At 37.9% G+C, this 15140-nt stretch overlaps 1 long non-coding RNA gene across 1 annotated transcript; it reads right to left on the bottom strand.

Annotated features, from left to right (window-relative positions):
- Positions 1-1042: 1042 nt before the first annotated feature.
- LOC139650291 (uncharacterized) lies at positions 1043-12676 on the bottom strand. Its single transcript, XR_011695637.1, has 3 exons — positions 12577-12676; positions 2046-2091; positions 1043-1173 (listed from the first exon to the last, which is right to left on the bottom strand). It is a non-coding gene; the product is annotated as an uncharacterized lncRNA (long non-coding RNA).
- Positions 12677-15140: the final 2464 nt, after the last annotated feature.

The raw sequence follows: 15140 nt of genomic DNA on the forward strand, positions 1-15140 counted from the left end.
TACATGTTTGTTAATAATGTTAACTAATGCATTTACTAACATAAATTTACATGAATAACAACATTAACAAATATTAATGTTAAATGCACATAAACAACTGCATTCATTAATGTTGTTATACATGTTTGTTAATAATGTTAACTAATGCATTTATTAACATAAATTAACATGAATAACAACATTAACAAATATTAGTTAATGTTAAATGCACATGAACTGCATTCATTAATGTTGTTATAAATGTGTTAATAATGTTAACTAATGTGTTTACTAACATGAAATAAACATGAATAACAACATTAACAACAATTAGTGTTAAATGCACATGAACAACTGCATTAACTAATGTTGTTATAAATGTGTTAATAATGTTAACTAATGTGTTAACTAACATGAAATAAACATGAATAACAACATTAACAAAGGTTAGTTAATGTTAAATGCACATAAACAACTGCATTAATTAGGCCTAATGTTGTTATACATGTGTTAATAATGTTAACTAATGTGTTTACTGACATGAATTAAATGTTTGTTAATAATGTTAACTAATGTGTTTACTGACATGAATTAAATGTTTGTTAATAATGTTTACTAATGTGTTTACTGTCATGAAATAAGCATGAACAGTGACATTAACAAAGGTGAGTTCATATTAAATGCACAATAAACAACTGCATTAAGTAATGTTGTTATACATGTTTGTTAATGCCAATGTCTAAATTGAAACCCTAACTCTTGATGTATTACTTAAACATTTTCTGGCATTAACTAAAGAGTATGAGTAAGTCACAACAAGCATTACCTAATGTGAAGTGTTATTCATGCAATCTGGTATAGTTGTTGTAAAGTTTAATTGTTTGTACTTCACACCACTGATTGTGTTTTCAAGAAACTTTAAACGTTTGTTTCCTTGTTGGATTTTGCCTAAACTTGGGGGGAATGATGCATCTCACTACTGCATTCTCTCAGGTGCTATGCTGACTGTCCAGTGTTAGGTGGGTGGCCTTGAGCTGGTTTCTAACCTGTGTCTTCCATTCTCCCAGTACAGAAAGGTCTTGCTGGGTTCTTCAGCTGGTGTGAACTCCAGCTTCTCTGCACTCTTGGGCAGGTAGATCTTCAGCTGGCGGCCGTGGGCCAAGCGCTCATGGAGGTCATGGACGGCATAGGAGTCTGGGATAGAGGGATGAGGAGAAAGAGAGAGAGAGAGAGGGAGCATTGTCTTGTTTTAACACCATGTTTGCTTTAGCAACATGAAGTTACGGTCAAGCCAATGCAAACATTCCTAATTTGAACTAATCGGAGAAAAAAGAGCAGTTGGGGTTCACGATTCAATACAACCACGATACGATGGAATAAATAAAATCTCAATGACAACAAAGTCCGACTGTGCAGAATTATGAGCCACAAATCTTTCTAGCAATGGCACTGGCTAGAATGTAAACAACAATAAATGTCATTACAAAGATACAAAGATCATTGTAAATAATATAATTTGGATGGAAAGTTTGTGAAATTATGATGGTCAAGCCGTCTCATCTGTGATTACTACAGCAGAATAAAATGGAGCTAACATCACGATTCTTTTTCTTTTCCCACGATGCGTATTGTCACATTATTGTATTGTGATATATTGAATTTCGATATATCGTCCCATCCCTACTAATTTGTTCTTTAAATATCTAGCATGCGCTAATCATTTCTTGTTGCTCAGTTGGATTTATTACTGATTATCATCACTAAAGATGGAGACAAAATTTAACTTAACTTAACTTAACTTAAAAAAAACCAAAAAAAAACAAGGAACTCAAGGAGTAGAACTTTAAGTAAGCCTGTCACAGTAGAGTTTCTATTTGGTGCTAAATAGAGATTCCACTGTGGCAGCTTTGACCACAGTGAAAGATCCCAAACTGGTGAAGACATTGACTCTCTACAGACTGGGTGAGCACGACTTGCCATAGAAACGTGAAGAGTGAGAAGGGGGAAAGTGTAAGGAAAGGCTGGGCAAGCCAGATCTAAAGTGGGAGAAATTTGATAATACTCACCCACACTGAGGACAGTGCCCAGCAGGATCACAAGACTCCACATCATCTGTAGGCAAAGACACAGAGAGACAAATATTTTTATAATTAATAACGGAAACCCATTACTGTGAGTCCTGGCCATTGGACGATCATCCTCTTCCATCAACACAAATTGCTGTTAATGCATTATTCATCAGTAATATGAAGGGCAATAACATCCAGAGTCAAATGCCTATTCCAACCCTCACTCGTTGGCCTGGCTTTGTAGTTTAGCAGGACATGTCATTATTTACCCATACATAAGATCTGTGAGCAAGATGCTTTTTTTTTTTTTTTTTTACATATTTTTTCGCATCGTTTACATCATACATGTATTCATCGGCTTTTTGGTTTGGTTATCACACATCATGTATTTCCTTTCTCTTTGTTTCCCCATCTTTTCTGCCACACTCTGCTATATACTGTTCAACAAAGCAGAAAAAATAGAAAGAAAAATCTTTTGATATTATTTCATTGTAATTCTTTAAGGTGAGGCAGCACAGGTGAAAATGGTGATTTTGGGTGGATTGGTTAAATTTGATTTATTATAATTGCCTATTCTGCTTCTATTACTACTACAGTTTCATAGTAGTTCAACACAACAATTAAAAACAAAATGTATGTTTTTATACCAGCTAGTACACAAAGCGAAAAAAAAAGAAAGAAAGACATATTCCCTGAATGAAAAATGCTTTTTTCAACTTAACTTAGATAGTAGATATTTGACCTGTTGCTTCTTAACAAACATAACTGGGAATTTACAGAGGCTTTTTTACATCTTTTGTCATCTTTATTTATGAGGCATTTTACATGAATGCATTCTGACTTGAAATGCGTTCTGACTTCATCCACTGTGGAAAAAAAACTGTTCTGAGTATGCAGATCTGCATACTTTTTATGAAATACTAGCTAATTTGAATGTTAATAACAAAATCAATAAAAGTCATGATACAAAAAGTGTTTGTATTTATTTCTATATCTAACATAAAATGTCATTCTGATAGGATGAAAGGATTTTTTTCCCCTATTCACCTGTGGTGCCTCGCCTTAAGGTCAACTGGTTGGGGGTTCTTTTTTTGTATTTTGTTTCATTTCTTCTAAATTAAATCAAATTTCTAGGGTATTATTAATAATTATTATTCTAGATTTTTTTAATGTAATATTGATATTTGATCTTACTATTCAAACATTGGAGGAAACAACGGCCATTTGGTGCAATTTGCTCATTCCTGCCATTTCCAGGAAAACAGGCTGATTGTGGCAAGGAAACCCACTCGAAATAAAATGACACATTTTTCACTACAACTATTAGTTTTGTTTTTTACTACCACAAGCAGATTATAGGTTTATAAGTGTAAAAGTTTGCACAATTGTGATGTAAGCAAGACATGGTGCCGCGGGCGGGCGGGGTTGGGGTGATATTCAATACCAAGGAAAATATCGTGATATTCAATATTATATCGAATATCGGCCGAAGCCTATTCTGTTTACACCTTTATTTAAGTAGGGAAGGGGTTTGCAAAGCATGCAGCCAGAAAATAATTATTCAAAACTATGCAAAACTCTCTTTGCAGTTCCTTGACTCCCACTCAAAAGCCCCCACACCCACACACACACACACACACACACTCCAAAAGTGTGTAACCCAGGCCACCCACCATCCCCCATCACTCCGGTGTGTAAATGTATGTTTGCATGCCGTGTGTGCTTATGCACCGGGATCTATATTTGTCTATCAGTCTGCCTGTGTATGTGTGTGTGTGTGTGTGTGTGTGTGTGCGCGCTGCCTGTGTGTTTACAGCCTGTTCACTTGCTGCTGTGGGGGGCAGCGGGGGTGGAGGGGTGGAGTGTTCCTTCCTCCATCCTGCCATACAGTGGATGGACAGGAAACCCACACTAGAGTGGAGGAAGTCACTCACACTCTCTGCGCTCTCTAATCCAAAATCAATCAATCTGAATGGAGGGGTGACTGTAGGATGCATGCCTCTAGACTTTATTTTTATTCAACAATTATTTTTTATTCTATTTTCTATTTTATTTTACTCTATACAACATCTTATTACTAGACATAGATATTACAACATAATAGGGATGGGATGATATATCGAAATTCAATATATCACGATACAAAAATGTGACAATACGTATCGTGGGGCAGAAAAATGAATGGTGATATTAGCTCCATTTTATTCTGCTGTAGTAATCACAAATGAGACACTTGACCATCACAGTTTCACAAGCTCTCCATCCAAATTATATTATTGTCACTTCACAATGACATTTTTAAATTGTTGTTTACGATTGCTAGAAAGATTTGTGGCTCAGAAATAAAATAATTCTGCAGACTTTGTCATTGAACTTTTAACCTCTTTTGAACCCCATATCGCATATCGAATCGTATCCTGAGATAAGCAGATCGTCCCATCCCTACAACATAAACATTTTGAAAGATTCAACAGGTATGACACTTCGCAGAAATGTCTTTTACTTGGCCAGGTTTTTGAGATTTCTGGCGTTCAAAATTCACTTTCCAGCCTATACTCTGATTTGGAACAAAAACTCCCCACCCACTGGAATGTGAACAGACTCTCCAATCCTAATATTGCAAAAAAAGAAAAAAAAAAAAATTGTTTGGCGATACCGAAATTAGGATACATTGAATAAATAACGACGTAACATTGGTGCCGTCTCATTGCAAAACAGCCCGTCAGGCAAATTGGCAGTGAACACCTTGTGAGCGAGGCCAGGAGATAAGAGACAACCTGTGTGAAGTCCTGTCTAAATAAAGCTTTGGTAGATATCTTCCTACTCACTGCTTATCTGCTCATTTGTTTGATGTGAGACTTGTGTCTCTGTTTACATAAAAGCTTTGATTTGATCCAAATGCGACGGGTCAAGTAAATATAATGGTTCTGCTACTTTATTTGATGTGGTTCATTCAATCATTGTCAGTCACCTCAGATACCAGAGGATGGCAGAATACCACTGCTTTTTATCACCTACAGACCAATACACAGTTGTTGATTTTTAAGACTATATTTCTACTTTTTTTGGCATTTCTTGCTACTTTCACTTGAACACAAATAAAGTGATTCTGAACTTTACCTCCCACAACTAATAGTTAATTAAAATAAAATAAAGTGAAATGAAATTCATTTGTTGATAGCAGTTAAAAAGGAGGCTTTCCCCCAAAAACCCTGGGCTGTTATGCTGCTTTGTTCAATGAACCAACAATCAGACAAACGGTCAAAGTTGCTTAAGATCACGCATCTTGCATATTCTACTGTTAGGTCGAACATAAAAAGAAACCACTTCTCCATGACTGCATGCTTTATATATTCAGTTGCTGCCGCATGATTCGCTGTTTGAAGGAGCAGGCTGTTTGTGTTAATGAGCAGGTGTGCCTAATAAAGAGGCCGAGGAGTGTATGCGGGGGCGGGTTCTGAGATTTCTGCCTTTCAAAAGTCACACAGCGAACGCCTCGCCTCGCTTGTTCCCCACCCACGAGTATCCTGACAATCCATTTTGGACAAAATATGTTATGATTTGGTTCGTATGTGTTTCCTGGTTGAATTAGCACACCAAAGTACCTATTATATGTGAACTAGAGACATATTAATGAGGCCACATGCATCTCTGATTGGGTCTTCAATGCGTCTCGGGTGCATTTACACTTGGATTTGATGTATTTTTGCCTCATCCAATTATAATCCAATCACCCAAGAAGCATGTTAGTCCCAGGTGGAAAGGGTCAGAGGCATCTTCATCTTATCCTCTTCACTGTCTATTGGTTACAAAGGGAATAGAGAACAGTGAGTGCCTGGGCAGCTCTTGGGCCGATATGCGATATTATGAAATATCACGATATTTCGTGAATATCGCGATATTTCCTGCGATATTGAATACCCCCCCCCCAAAAAAAGCTTTTAAACTTATAAACCTATAATCTACTAGTGGTAGGATAGTAAAAAATCAAAATGAATCATACTTGAAGTGAAAAACTTGTCTTTTTAATCAGCCTGTTTTTCTGGGACAGCAGGAATGAGCAAATTACACCAAATGGCCATTGTTTCAAATTTCTAGGCTGTTAATAATAATAATTATTATTATTATGGCCTTGAAATTTGATGTAATTTGGAAGAAATAAAATAAAACACCCTCCCAAAAACACAAAAAAACAAAGAAAAAAAAAGCCCTCCCCCCTACGATAATATCATATATCGCAATATTTTTGTTCTACAGTATCGCGATCTTAAATTTGGTATATCGCCCAAGCCTGGCTCCCAGTGAGGCTGTATGTAACTGCATGAATGTGAAGCGGGGCATTTTCGGGGTAAAAAGAGCAAAGAGCTCCATCAATTTCCCCCTGGATAATTAAGGGTTTAAAAATTTGAGGAAATCCTGTGTGTGAGGAATTCCTCTGCTGGCTGCCTGTCCGCCCAGGAAGTCAAACCTCCTTATCTCTTGGCACTTAGCACTCCAAACCACTCCAACCCACTCGATAAAACGATATACCAACATTCAAACATTTGCACACACGCTCCCGCTCTATTTGTGTTGATTCTACACTGCTGGCAGATTGCTAGTAATAAGCTACTGTGTTCAAACATTGACACACACGGGACTCAGAGAGGGAAAGGCGAGATAAGAGACAACCTGTGTGAAGTCCTGTCTAAATAAAGCTTTGGTAAATATCTTCCTACTCGCTGTTTGATATGGGTCATTTAATCATTGCTGCTCTCCCTGGACTGGGACTTGTGTTTCTGTTTGTATAAAAGCTTCAATTGATCCAATGTGACGGGTCAAGTAAATATAATGGTTCTGCTACTTTGTTTGATGTGGGTCATTCAATCATTGCCAGTCACCTCAGATACCAGAGGATGGCAGAATACCACTGCTTTTTATCCCCTACAGACCAATATACAGTTGTTGCTCATTTGTTGCTTTGTTGCTTGCTGATAGCCTGGTGGTATCAGAGGTGAAAAGCAATTCAATTATTAGTGTGCCTGCTTTGCAAGGCAAAGGAGCACACTCTTAATATTGCTCATACTTATTATTATTTTTTTCTTTTTATTCTTCCTTGCAAAACTTCGGCGCGTAACTAGTCTCGCAGCGTAGCCGTGACACCCCTCAAAATACATCAAAACGTGCGCCTTGAACGTGAATCAAGTGCTATGACTTTTCTTAGAGATTGTACGTAAAGTTTTCGCACGAAGTGCGAAAACGTGCGATTTTCGACCCATTGAAATGAATGGAGAATCGGAAAAAAAATCGCAGAAATTCATCAAACCGGCCCCTCTTTGGAGCCACGCCACTGGGTCATACTTTATCACAGAAACATGATTAAAAGTTTACACAGGTCACAAGACTTTGAACTCTGTTGGTCTAAAGAAACTTTTCAATAGCTACTACGGTTTTCACGCAATCGCAGTTTACGTTTTATAAGATTTTTGGACAGTTTCAGATTTTATAATGGGTGTGTATTGTGCAGAATGTTCAGACCTAGAGCACGTGAAGTCATCACACACTCTAGCTCCACGCCTTCAAATTTGATCAGAAATCTTCCAAACATTATCGTCTTAGTCCCACAGCTTCCACTCTACAAGCAAGATTTATACACCAAATTGTAGGCATTTTTGTCCTCTCTCACCCAATGTTACTTCCATTGAAATAGGACCCACGGTTTTTGAATAAATCGCCCGAAAGGGCAGGGAGTGCCGTCCAACACTCCCATCCGCTTCAATGTAATTTGACCGCTCAAACCCAGAATGAGAAGAAGAAAAGAAGGTGATTTATATTTTATCACAGCTCCTTTAGTTTAAATCATACAGACACATGTCATACATCAGTGTCGCCGGTGAAGTCTTGGGACGCTCAAAGTGAAAAAACATTTTCGATGCGAGCTTTACTTTTCGAGATACAGGGATTTGTTCGGCGACCGGTTTTGGCTTATTGTGAGTGCTAATGAAACATTAGTTCAAAGTTTCCCGCCACAGGGGGGCCTGTATCCATAGCAACTAGTGACTCAGTCTCTGGGCAGAAATTGTCACACCTGCCCGTGATTGGCTAGGTCGACAGTTAATACTGTTTAATACTGTCATACTGTTTGTGTTTGTGTGTGTGCGAGGGATGGAGATGCGCACCAAGCAGCAGGCACACTCAAAATTTCCTGAAATTTTCTAGTTGTGTATAATATTCCCACTCTTTATTATTATTAATCCGTACACTTTTTTTGGAACCTTACCACTCCTTCATACTTGCAGCTAGAAACTCCATTCAAACTTTCAGCTTGTTTGGGACATGCCTGCTTGTATTCAACTTTTTGATATCTATTATACTTTTTAAACTATTCTACTTTTTTCCACTTTTTTTTATAATGGGAGTCAATGGGCGGAATGTTCAAATCTGCACTTTTTGAACTCTAAATACTCTTTCATACTTTTAGCTAGAAACTTCATTCAAACTTCAAACTGTTCAGCTTGTTTAGGACGTTACAACTTGTATTCAACATTTTTATATCTTTTATACTTTTTGAACTATTCAACTTTTTAGCACCTGTTTTTACAATGTAAGTCTATGGGAGGACTGTTCAAACCATGCCCTGTGTGAACTCTAACTACTCTTTCATACTTTAAGCTAGACACTCCATTCAAACTTTAAACGGGTCACCACTTTTAGTACTTTATTACTCTTATTCAGCTTTTTGATAGCTTTTGTACTTTTTGAGTAATCCCAGTTTAAATTTTATACTTTTTTCAACCTTTATAATGGGATCCTATGGAGCCAGCCTAGAGTGAGTGATGTCACAATTCACTCTAGCAGACTGTACAGGCTGTACTTTTTACTAAATTCACACAAAAAACTGTGACAGTTCACACAACTTTAACACTACATACACATATTATACATCAAACCCTTCAGCTGCTTCTGCTCTCGCTCACAATGTCAATATATAAGCGATGCGATGTATAGTTTTTGAGATATTAACGTTTGTTCAACGTTTTCACACTAGTTTCTGCTGCACTGCTGCTCTCTTACACATGCAGCTCTTCTGCTTATTTCACTCTTCTCCATTTCAATCCCTATCTGCCTCAGCCCGCCCAAGGTTTCTTCCAAGTTTTCCTACAAAGGTTTTTCTTGGGAATTTTTCCTTGTGTGCATTTAGGGTCTAAGGCTGGGGTTGCCGGGTAGGTTAGGCTGTAGAATAGGTAGTTTTGTTTTGTCCTGCTGAATCTGCTCTTGCCTAGCTGTGTTTTTTGTTTGTTTGCTATGTTTGTCTTACATAACTTTGTTCACCATTGATTGTGTTTAGTTAGACCTAGCTAGATACACTCTCTGTAAAGTCCTCTGAGATATGCTTGTGACAAAGGCCTATATAAATAAACTTGACTTGACTTGACTTGACATGTACTCACTACTCTTCAGACTCTTCATACTCCTACTCTTCATACTATTTATACTCTTTGTACCTTCCAGCCTTTACACAATAGTCTTTCTGCTAACTATCTCTGCCACACCCACACACACACACACACATGGCTACTCTTAGAGTAGCCATGTGTGGCCAACACACACACGTGCCTACACACACCACATATGCTAGAGATTTGTTATTATGGGCTGTCACATTTATATTGCACTCTCAGCAATCACACGTATTTTCTCCAGAAAATGCACCTTTCTAGTTCTACTCGCAATACTTGACTAGATCTTCTGAGCAGTGCAACTTTTCAGAGGGACTTTTAAAAGACTATATTTATACTTTTTTTTTTTTTTTTTAGCATTTGCTCCTACTTTCACGTGGACACAAAGTGATTCTGAGCTTTATCTCCCACAAATAATTGTAAATTAAAAAATAAAATAAAGTGAAATGAAATTAAATGAATTTGCATGGGCTTTTAAGGTCTGCACCTGTCTGCTTTTTAATAGTCATGAGTAGGGCTGGGCGATAATTCAATATTATCGTTTATCGTCTTTCAGTGGAATCATATTGTGATGATATGAAGATATTTTGATATCGTGACACACATTTCTGCTGTCTGAATTGATGATGACAAGCAAATTTTACTTAAAAACTCTCATAAAATGAGGTATGGTAGGAATATTATTTGAATATTTCTGTTTTGTTTGACACCACACCTAACATCACCATTCGGTTCAATGAGATGGACATTAATTTGATTAACGTGATTTTGCATACATGAACCATATCGTGATATATATTGATATCGAGAAAAATCCTTATGATTATCATGATATTGATTTCAACCATATCGCCCAGCCCTAGTCATGAGCTACTATGACTACTTCTACTAGTACCGTCTCTACTAATACTAATACTACTACTAAGCTAATTAAAAGTAGGGGAAGAAGAATGACCATGATGATGATGATGATTAAAGATGGGACGATATATCGAAATTGAATATATCGCGATACAAAAATGCGACAATACGTATCGTGGGGCAGAAAGATGAATCACGATAATAGCTCCATTTTATTCTGCTGTAGTAATCACAAATGAGACGCTTGACCATCACAGTTTCACAAGCTCTCCATCCAAATTATATTATTGTCACTTTGTAATGACATTTTTATATTGTTGTTTACATTCTAGCAAGCCGACCTCACTAGAAAGATTTGAGTCTCAGAAATAAAGATAATTCTGCACAGTCAGACTTTGTTGTCATTGAACTTTTATTTATTACATCGTATCCTGGTTGTGTTGAATCGTGAACCACATATCGCATATCCAGTCGTATTGTGACATAAGCATATCGTCCCATCCCTAATGATGATGGTTATTATTATTATTAGTTTTAGTTTTCCAAAACAGTATTATTCCAAAACAGTTGGCCTGTACTCCAGCTTCCCTTACAGACTAACATTTTTTCCTGCAGCCTCTCTGTTGAAATCAGCGGCTGGTACAAAGGTTAAAGGCCAGTGGCAGGTCTTAGTTATAGTCTGTGATTCAATTACTGTTTACCTCAACATTTTGACAAATGGCCGACACGTCGCATTCACACAAGGGACCAAAGCCACAGTAATAGTCCGTGCTGCCTTCAGGGTCTCCACATAAGCTCCTACTTCTGAAACTCAAGTCGTAAATTTGAGTCTACAGATTTCAAACCACTATTGTTTAGCTTCTGTGTTGACTGTTTTCTGATTGGCTCATCACCTGATGCTTATAGTAAACATAAGTGCTTGTTATCAACCAGTTGGACAAGTCAACCAGTCTTTTCTCAACCAACCAGGTAGCAGGCTATATATCCTGTTCAGTGGAAATGCACATCAATTTGTACTTTTATATGATTTGCCATATGCACTTTATTAATATGTATTGATGTGGCCCCAATTGACATCAGTATAGTTAGAGTGAACCACGTGGTTTCTCCTGATGAAGGCTGATTAACTCTGGAGTGGCAAATAAATACATATGAACCCCATTCTTTTGAGTAGACCTTAAATCCAGCCTTCCCTCTCGCATTTACTATTTTCTAGTGCCGTTCAAGTGCCGATACATCCGACAGCACTCGAACGCCGCACAGGCCCCGACACTTTCACCAGTGGGCGGTTCCTTCCCTTCCCAGTGGGCGATGATGGCATGTCGGACAAATACAAATATAACAAAGGGCGAATGCATTAAGCTGCAAAATAGCTTGTCTGTTGAGCCTAATGGGGCGATCCGGCTTATTCTGCAATATGAAATATAACGTAAAGGTGCGGCGGATTAATCTGCACTGTTGAATGGAACAATGAGTACAGAGAGGTGTGGACTGGCAGCAACAAGGGCGGTGAAAAGCCGACACTCATGAAACCCTCCCACCCTACTGAGGGGGAAAAAAAAAAAAAACTCGGAATAGGCCTTTAAATATGTGAGCTTCCAAACCCCGATTTAAACAACGGGAAACTTGAGCTGCAAGGCTTCATTTAGGAATATAAAATGGCAAAAAATAAACAACAAAAAACAGGGGCTTTAAACACAAGCAGACAGACATGCGGCGCGTTTCTGCAGAACGTGCACTGTAAAAAATATCCACTCTAAAAAAGCCGTTTCCACCACTTTTGGCCGCAAAATCTTTGTTTTTCTCTAAAACTGCTGACAAAATACGTGACGATTTCGATTGCTTCCGATGCTAAATCAACTTGTTTTGAGAACGCTCTCTGAACGAAGTCACATCTTGATCCTATAGCCAGTGGAGTGATCCGCCTTATTCTGCCTGGTTTCAAGATATCGACACTTTTATTTTGGAGGAAATTCCCGAAACAAGTGAATCTGCATTGGAAACGAGTGGAATGATCTCACCTGATTTGCAGCGTTTGTCACTTGTGTGATGGATAATGCGATCGCACGGCTGAATGTGACACTAGACGACTTGTTAAGATGGACATTTTTTGCAGCGTGCTTGTGCCCAAAATGTGTCTCTGTCTAATCCAGACTGTTTGTGAAGAGAAAACCGGACGATCCCCGTCTAATAAGCGGACGCACCCCGGAGACGGTCCTGTCCCTTACCTCCAAAGGGGATCCGGATGTTGATAAATCGTTTTATTCCGTGTTCATAACAGAGTTATTCCACTGACAGACAGCAGCATCCAGCCGAGCCTCTCTGGTCGTGGGGGCTATGTGCGATGAGGTGCAGCGGCCGGGCGAGAGACGCTGCCTTCAAGGTCCTGTCGGAAATACCGCGATTATATGTTGACACGGGGGTTGCTACGACAGCGTATTAGGGCCATTGTTGGTGATTTTTTTTTTTTTTTTTTTACCACAAAAAACTCAGAATTTCTGAGAGTAAAGTCAGAAATTTAGAACTTGAGAAAAAGAAATAAAGTCAGATTACAATAAAAAATGAACATTAATGCCATAAATCAGTGAGGAGGTGCAGCAAACATGCCATCACATAAGTTTACCTATGTATAGTGAAATTAAGTTGGCGGGTTACTTTACTGTAGGTTCCTGCAGTTTTTTTTCTCTTGCAAATTTCTGAGTTCAATCGCAGAAATTCTGAGTTTTTTCTCGCAAATGTCTGCTTTTTTTTTTCAGAAATCTCTCAGTTCTTTCTCGCAATATTACCCTCCTGCGATAAAAAAATAAAGTCACCTACGATGGCCTTAATGCGCTATCGCAGGGTTGCACATGACCCACCCAACAAAGTGGCAAATCACACTGGGAAACATTATAATGATGGGATATAATAAATGAATATAATTGGGAAAATGGGGAATTTTCTAGGACACCCAGGTGGCTACGATGTGACATTTAAGGGGAGAATGGAAGCCTTGTCAAGAAATTATTACATAGTGTCTGGTCTACTATGTAATAATTTAATAATGTATTTAATAATTAACAAAAAAAAAAGCAGAATAGTGTGAACACGTCCTTACAACTTGTCCTTTGTGATATGCAAATTCACAACAAGCTTAGCTAATAGATTAATAAATAAAAGAATTTGCATGCCTGATGTGCATTTTGTCCTCTTCATTCTGCTCTGTGCTGCTTGACAACAACCACTAAAAAAAAAGACTATTGTTTACAGGGTCAGTTATGTTTTTATGTGCAAAAGCACTTGGATGAGTCATATGTACCACTTCCAACTTTGGAAGTAGAAGTTTACAAGGAGCATTTGAAGGCAGCATTTGAGACAGACGAATACCAATGAATGGCAGTGGACTGGAGACATTCCTCCATTTAACCTCTTGTTTCCCAACAGTCAGTCGGAATCCACCCAGATTTCATCCAACTATTTAATAGTAAAAAAAAAAAAAATGCTTGAAAAAGAAAAAAGTTTGTATTTCTGGAGAGTTACTCCATCGCAAGTTTCCCCAAAACAATAACCACCTTGATTTCTATTTCTATTAAATTATGCATACAATCATAAAGGAAACAGTACACTTTTTTTTCTTGCACATTTAATGTCACAATTTTTTTGAACATGTAGGCCCACATTAATGCAAAATCTGTATTTCTTGAATATTATGACACACTATTCGAAAGACATTTTTCAAGAGCGACAAATTACCCTAATAAAACATCACTTTAATATTTCTGTAATATCCCTATTGGGACTTGCTTTGCTTGGTCACCCAGATTAGTAAATTAATTAATCAATTCAATTAATTTAATTAAAATGAATGAATGAATTGGCTAATCTTATTCACCCAAAGCCTGACCAAGGCCTATCAACTTCACTTGTGCTCTCGAGCCAATGTAAGGGAGTCGCCCCTAATTCCAACTTGGTTTTTGTCCTGTAACCAGCCTAGGCCCTTAAAGGAATAGTTCACCCAAAAATGAAAATTCTGTCATCATCTACTCACCCTCATGCCAAATGAAACACAGATGAAATTTGTTAGTCCATATAACACACAGGGAGGTTGCCAGCACAACTTGGTAGCAGCCTTCTCCAAAACAACTGAAGTCAATGGGGACCTGTTCTTTAGAGTTCCAAAACAAAAACAGCCAAACAATCACACTGTGAATAGAAAGACCTATACACCATTATTTGTTGCAAATCAATCAGCTGTAGTTCAGATTTGCACTAAATGATGGTGTAAATATACTGTAGGTCTTTTTGGAACTCTGAAGAACTGGTCCCCACTGACTTCAGTTGTTTTTTGTAGACACAATCAAGAGAAACAGAGAATAGACTTCAGAAAATTGTGTTTTTATTACTCACCCAACAAAACCAGCAAAAGTTTGTCCTCAAATGCAGTTCAAATTCACAAAAATAAAAAAAAATATGTTCTTCTTCTACCATACACAGTCAAAGATCTGCTATACTAACTTCAGCAAGAATTAAAGAGAATATTATCCTTCTATGGAGTGACAAAGAGCTCTGCCGCAGTTGTCCAAAGCGGCCCCAGAGAGTCATTTCTCAGCCTTTTTATACTGTCCAAGTTACACACAAAGCACATTTTACATGCCATGCATAAAACACCCACTCATCATGTGCCAGGTACACACACCCAGTGCTTAATTTGTGCCGGATACTGCCCGGAACAAGATCTGGCACCTTGTGGTTTTGGACTACCTGCATTCCGGTAGGCTACTTCTTTATGTGGACCTGGCACCTCTGAACGTTT

Source organism: Centroberyx affinis, unplaced genomic scaffold (assembly GCF_046629955.1).
Source record: "Centroberyx affinis isolate AG114_WGS23_722 - 3 ecotype Tasmania unplaced genomic scaffold, CSIRO-AGI_Caff_v1 ptg001478l_1, whole genome shotgun sequence".
NCBI lineage: Eukaryota > Metazoa > Chordata > Actinopteri > Beryciformes > Berycidae > Centroberyx > Centroberyx affinis.